Here is a 7,206-nt window from a genome sequence, read left to right as displayed (position 1 = left end):
ATATTCTGATCCCTCTCTGAGACATCCTTATACAAATATTACACATTCGAATAAAAAACCTTACACTCATCAGGTCATCATAAAAGGATTACATGACACATTGAATGTTTGGGAGAATGCGATGATTCAAAGGAGAATTTTTAAGCAGCAAATGGGATTGATCTGGAACACAATACTCACACACACAATGCGAATATCCAGGTCCTGATATACTGAGTAATTCAATCAGAGTTTAGCAGAATATTTACCATCTGAATGTCCACCTGTAATATCCTGTAATACAAGTTTATATAATCTGTCACTCTCAGTTCAAGGTCGAAACCCACACCATCCCCTCCTCGTGGCCCAGGATGACGGTACATATTACCCTTGAGTACATCAGCAGTCAACTCAGGGGGAAATCTGTGGGTTTCCGGGACATTCCAACTTGAGATCTCATGTGACTGAACAGAGCAGTTCTTTGACACGTTGGAGAAAATGATCCAAGAGTCAGTGAGATATGGGGAACAAGAATTACTTTCTTTTCTTTCATTCCGTGCTGCTGCTCTGCCTCATTAATAAGACATGGGTGTGAAAGGCTAATGCCTAACGATGGGCAAGTTGTCTCCACCCTGACCAATGGGGAGAAAGATCCTCTTAATAACTCCAATGCGTATATCTAAAAAGATAGCAACTCTGTCTGCTTCCCACTGCCCAGTGCTCTCAGTAAATGTTTGGAAGAATGGGAAGGGGGTTATCTCCGAGAAAAGGCATAACTGTAAAGGTCTAAGAAGATTATGAAAAGATAGAGATGCACAGGAGAAGGGGGCAACAAGTTGCCAGATGGGGTGTAACTTGAGAAAATGGGAAGTTGCTCATTTTGGAGGGGATAATTAAAGAACAAAGTACTATTTAAATGGTGGAAACTGTAGAAAGCTGCACAACAAAGGGACCAAAGGTAATTGTTCAGGAAACACAGAAAGCTACCACACAGTTACAACAGGGAATCAGGAAGGGGAATGGAATGTTTTGTTTCAAAGGTTTTTAGTATTAGAGTTTGGAGTATATACCTGAGAGTAACGTGTGGAAGTTCTGGTGAGACCACCATATCTGCAGTAATGAGAACAGTTTTGGTCCCTTTAGATAAGGAAATGTGTCACTTTATTGGAGGCATTTCAGGGAAGATTCAATTAGATGATTCCTGGTTTGGATGGATTATCTTTTAAATAAAGGCTGAAAAGGTTGGGACTCGACTCACTGGATTTTGGAGAAAGAGAGGTTATCTCATTGAGACAGAGAGGATTCTTAAGAGGTTTGACAGGATAAATACAGAGAGGATGTGTCTGAGGGTAAATACTGAGAGGGGAGTCTGAAACCAGATTCTGAGTCACGGAATCAAGGGTTCTGTTTTGGATTCAAGGTTAAGGCAACACAGACGCGGGTAAGCAGTTTCAGTAGCAATGGAGCTGGGGTGAGGTGGAGAAAAGCAACTTTTAAGAGATTGGAATTCCTGCTGTTGTGATTGTGTGGATGTCTGATCAGAAGGTCACCTTGGGGTCAGATATAACAGCAATATTGTGAAGAGTGTCGTTCTGCCTCAGAGAGTTCCCAGTGGGAAGGAGGGGCTCAGCAGAAAGGTAAAGGTAAGACAATGGGTTTAACCGTGACAATGTTTCATTGGAGGAAACTGCAACTAATCGAGTAGTGGGAATGTGGTAAGCCGTTTGATAACTGAGTAACAGTGGAGTAATGTAGAGGGATGATGGGGAGGGAGTGCTGGGTATCGTCAGCGTACATGTCAAACCTAACACAGCGTTTTTGGATGATATCACCTCCTGGCACTATGTACGTGAGATACAGGAGAGACCGAGGATAGATCGTTGAGGGACACCAAATGCAAGGAATTCAGAAAGTAAAGGGAGAGTGGAGATGGAGCAGGATTTTCCAACAATGGAGAGGTCAAATATTAGTTTTTCACAGAATGGGAGAGAAGGACATAACCAAAAAAGACCAACAGACAGAACAAGGAACAATATCTATGAATTGGCGAGGGGGAGTGATGAGGCGGCAGCGGAGGAGAGAGAGTTGGAAAGTGAGTTCAGCGAGATTAGGGTAAAGGATCAAGATGAGCTCTGATAAGGCTTGACAAGAGATTGGAGAAATTTGTAGGTTTAGGACAAAAACCAAGAACATCACGTGAGGTAGTTTGGCTCAGTGGGCCAGCGGGAGGGAGAGAAGCAGCAGATCGGATTATCTCAGTCTTAGTGACAGAAAAACTCCATGTGCTCCTCACTCGTTGTTGGAAGGGAGGATGGTGGGGGCATGGAATGCGCTGCCTGTGGGAGTGGTAGAGTCAGAATCATTGGTGACCTTTAAGCAGCAATTGGATAGGTACATGGATGGGTGCTTAAGCTAGGACAAATGTTTGGCACAACATCGTGGGCCAAAGGGCCTGTTCTGTGCTGTAATGTTCTTTGGAGGAGACAGTATGATGAAAAGTGTTTTACACAGAAACAAAACCAGGGTTAGTGATATTTTGATATTTAAAATGAGTGAACAAACATGATGTATTTAGCTTTTATCCAGAATATTAAAACAAACGACTGAAGTCCAGGTTCGAATCCCGTCTTGGCAGATGGTGGAATCTGAATTCAAGAAAAATAACAACGTATTAGGAATCTCCTGATCTCCATGAAACCATTGTCAATAGGCAAAAAAATCCTGCCAACCTGACAGCAGCCCAGCCAGCTACTCAGTGTACTAATCACTGCAAAGTTTTAATAAAGGAATGAAACTGGATGGACCAGTTGGCACCTAACAAAGCACCATAAATTACAACCACAGAAGCAGCCCTCTCGATGGTGCAACGTCCTCCTCACTAACATATGGTTTTTGGTGCCAAAATGTGGAGAGCTGTCTGACAGACTAGTCAAGGAACAGCCTGACATACTCATACTCATGGAATCATCCCTTACAAACAATGACCAGACACCACCATCACTATCCCTCGATATCGAGAGTGTGGTGCTGGAAAAGCACAACAGTCAGGCAGCATCCGAGGAACAGGAGAATCGACGTTTCGAGACTAAGCCCTTCATCAGCCTGACCTGCTGTGTTTTTTCAGCAGCAGACTCTTGACTCTGATCTCCAGCATCTGCAGTCTTCACCTTCTCCTGAAATCTCTGGATATGTCCTGTCCCACTGGCAGAACAGACCAGGCAGAGGTGGTGGCATAGACAGGGAGGATTTGCCCTGGGAGTACGCAGCATTTGGCACTGGAGACCAGAAAGTCTCATGGCTCCTGTTGATCCCACATCTGATGGATCAGTTCTCCTTCATGTTGAACAACATTTGAAGGAAGCACTGAGGAAGTAAAATGGTGTCAAACGTACTCTGGGTACAGGATTTCAATGTCCACAATCGAGACCAGTTCTGCAACAGAATTACTGACTGAGCTGGTCAGGTCCTAAAGGATATAGCTGCTCAACTGAGTCTGCAACGGGTGGTGAAGGAACCAACAAGAGTGTAAAACATACTTGATCTCATTGTTAAGAATTGACCAGCTGCAGATACATCTGGCCATGACAGTATCGAGAACAGTGACCATCACACATTCCTTTTGGAGACAAAGTCTTGCCTTAAAGTTGAGAAAAACCTCCATTGTGTTGAGTGGCACTATCACAGTCCTAAACGGGACAGATTTGGAAGAGATGTAGGATCTCAAACTGGGTATCTCTGAGGCATTGTGGGACATCAACAGCAGTCGAACTGTTCTCCAGCACAATCTGTAATCTCATGGGTTTGTAAATCCTGCTCTCACCCACCACAATGGACAGGAAAGGAGGGCATGCCATGAGCAGCACCAGGCAGTCCTAAAAATGAAGTGCCAACCTGGTGAAGCTATCAAACAGGACCATCTGCATTTCAAACAGCATCAGCAGCAAGCAACAGAGCTAAATGATCCTACATTCAATGGAACAGATAGGAGCTCTGCAGTTCTGCCACACCGAGTTGTGAACGGTGATGGACAATTAAACAACTCACTGGAGGAAGCATCACAGAAATCCCCACCCTTATTAAAGGAGGGGCCTCAAACATCCATGCAACAGATAAGATGACAGCATTTGCAGCAACCTGCAGCCAGAAGTGCAAAGTGGGATGATCTATCTTAGCCTTCTCCAGTGGTTTCTAACATCACAGATGTGAGTTTTAAGTCAGTTCGATTCAGTTTGTATAACATCAAGAAATGTTATAAAGGTTAAGTAGTGCAAAGGCTACGGGCCCTGCCAATATTCTGGCAATAATACTGATGGCTTGTGCTCCAGAACTTGCCACCCACCAAGCCTCGTACCGCTCCAGCACTGGCATCTACCGGCAATGTGGAACATTGCCCAGGGATGTTCAACACAAAAGCACAGGGCATCCAACCCAGGCAATTTCCATCCATCAGTCCCCACTTGATCAGCAGTCAAGTAATGGAAGATGTCATCAACAGGGCTACGAAGCATCAACTGCTCAGCAACAGCCAGCTGAGCGACACTCATTTTAGGCACCATCAGGGCCACTCAGCTTCCGATTGTGTTACTGCCCTGATTCACAATCTGGCAACCAGCTGAATCCCAGAGGTGAGGTGAGTGTGATAACTCAGTCCCACTCCAAGACCACTATTCCTAGCTGATTCCATCCTTGTCTCTGCTCATGTACTTTCATCCACCTTGTGTTATCCCCAGACTTCATTTTCCAAACACACTCAGGGCCAGGTTCCCACATTAAACCTCCCTATAATCTGAAGAAAGTCTAAATCTCTGCTTGTTGATTCATCAAAAGGCTCCTAATTATCATCAACAGCACACAGACATAGAGATGTACAGTAAGGAAACAGACCCTTCAGTCCAACCCATCCATGCCGACCAGATATCCCAACCCAATCTAGTCTCACCTGCCAGCACCTGGCGAATATCCTTCAATTTCGAATTCTCACACTTGATTTAATTCATCCCTAGCTCCCTGCACTACACACACTTTGAGACCTCGACAACCCATTTTCTTCAAGAATCCCAACCATTTGTTAATTCATTACTTCACCTGTGTGGCTGTTTCCACAGTTGCTGAAGCAGCATGGTCTGAAATTTGCAGCCAAAACTCAAAGGTCTGCTTTCCGCCTTTAAGACATCCCTCAAAACCTGCTTTTTGGCAATGCTTTTGGTCACCTGACCTAATATCTCCATCTCTGGCCTAAAGTTCTCAATAGTACTTTTGTGAAATTATAAGTATGATAACAAAAATACAAACTGTTGCTGATTTGGACATTATTTTCAAATCATCACTGTTGCTGAATGAATAATCTATAATGCCACTTACCCAACCACATTGTAGGAGCACCTTCACCACACAAACTGCAGCTGTACAAGAAAGTCAAACATCATCCTCTCCAAAAGCAACAGGGCTTTGCCATTAATCACTTGAATCTGTGGAAGGAGAAACACAGTTGATGTTTCAGGGAGTGCAAAATCGATTACAGGGAATGAAAATGGTGCAGAATTTGACAGTCAGAACTGGAAGGAAAATACACTTGCTTGTTGGAAAAAAAAAGTTCTTGACTGTCAAAAATCTTCAAGAAAAAAATAATCTGATAATAGAGCAGCACGTGGTCAGCGGCTGGGCTGCAGTGAAAAACTCATTTACAAATGGTCTAAAAAAGTAATAATATAGTAGCAAACAGACCAAAAATATACCTAAGGAAGCCAGATATTGACAAAGTGGTCATGAGGGAACCCAGAGGTGAATCAGAGCAGTATTGGCTGCTGTGATCCCAAAGACTCTCGACGAAAGAAAGGCTGCACATGCGCCTGGCTGCATCTTGCCCCCTACAAAGATGGCGGCTACGCACGTGTCCAGTGAATCGTTGTCCCGAATAAAGATGGCGGCGCTCACTCAGGCCTGCAGCCGCGCTGAGGCAATTCCCCGTTTACTGCAAACACGGGACTGGGACGTTCACATTTGTGTTTTCCGACGTGCATAATTTGTTTGAAAACCTGTCCGCTCATAGCAACACAGTTTTTCTCCCGTTTCCCTGTTTATTTCTTTCCTTATCATATCCTTTCTCTCCATAACTTCCCGAGCATTCATTACAGCGACTCTTCGCCGCGCGCTAGAGTGATCACATGGTTATTTAGCTCCGCCCTTCATTCACTTTGATTGGTTGGAGGACCAACATCCCGCTAGGTCATCCAGCTCCGCCCACCGTCCTTTGATTGATCCGGTGCTGACATCAATCACCCGCGGGTCACTTTGTCGGCTAGAGCAGGCGCAGTGTGTCCTGCTTTAGCTGATATGTTGGGTAATGTGATGGGAGAGTTTACTGAGGGTAAGAATTCCCTTTGTGTGAGCTCTGCAGTAGACTTCCTTTATTCATGGAGGGAATTGCCTTCCTACTCATGACTGTATAGCTATGATTGATGAATCAACGCCATCTGAATCAGTACATAAACACCCCATTTTCACAACATCTGAAATGTTTAGCACATTGTATCACGGTCTTCTTTGGAATAAAAAAAACATGAAACGGAGCCTCAAGGAATCGGAGCAGGAGTAGGGCATTCATTCCCTTCAGCTTGTTCCCCCATTCTATCAGATCATGGCTGGGCCAACCCAGACCTCAACACCTCTTTTATGCTTGATCCGCATAGCCCTCAACTGCTCAATATTTCAAAAATATATCTGCCCTCTTTCAAAATAATTTGAGATAGAATCATAGATTGCCTACAGTGTAGAAACAGGTTCTTCAGCCCAACAAGCCAGAACAACCCTCTGAAGAGTAACCCAACCATTCCCCTCCCACATTTAACTTTCACAATTGTTTGGGTGAGAAAATTCTTGCCGTTCAATGAGAGAAAAAAATCTTTACTTTTTATAAAATGAATGTTCCCTTATGTAATATCCCCTGGTTTCAGACTTCACTGGTGCTAGAAGATCTAGTCAACATCAACCCTGTCAACCTCCTCAGAATCTTGTTTCCATTATATCACCCCTGCTTATCTATTTTTGATAGGTCAACCCTTTCGTCCTCGAAGCACGTAAGTGAATCTTTTTTGAATGGTCTCTGATGTTGGTTTATCCTTTATTAAATATGGGAGCGAACATTATATACAGAATTGCAAATGAGGACTCAGCAACAGCCAGTGTGGTTAACCAATCCTCAATCCATGCTAATACATTACGCCGATA

At 44.0% G+C, this 7,206-nt stretch overlaps 1 long non-coding RNA gene across 2 annotated transcripts; it reads right to left on the bottom strand.

Moving 5' to 3' along the window:
• Window positions 1-252: 252 nt before the first annotated feature.
• On the bottom strand, window positions 253-6,013 carry LOC148148442 (uncharacterized). Of its 2 annotated transcripts, XR_015759077.1 has the most exons (4): window positions 5,715-6,013; window positions 5,341-5,447; window positions 2,542-2,624; window positions 253-273 (listed from the first exon to the last, which is right to left on the bottom strand). It is a non-coding gene; the product is annotated as an uncharacterized LOC148148442 (long non-coding RNA). The 2 variants fall into 2 exon arrangements; XR_015759076.1 differs by lacking the exon at window positions 253-273 and having other exon boundaries at window positions 2,240-2,624.
• Between the last annotated feature and the right edge of the window lie 1,193 nt (window positions 6,014-7,206).

This window comes from Chiloscyllium plagiosum, unplaced genomic scaffold (genome assembly GCF_037043375.1).
Source record: "Chiloscyllium plagiosum isolate Xiang-an unplaced genomic scaffold, Cpla_swu_hap1 HiC_scaffold_13, whole genome shotgun sequence".
Taxonomy (NCBI): domain Eukaryota; kingdom Metazoa; phylum Chordata; class Chondrichthyes; order Orectolobiformes; family Hemiscylliidae; genus Chiloscyllium; species Chiloscyllium plagiosum.
Note: the sequence above shows the minus strand (reverse complement) of the source record. Positions and strands in the feature narration are given on the sequence as shown.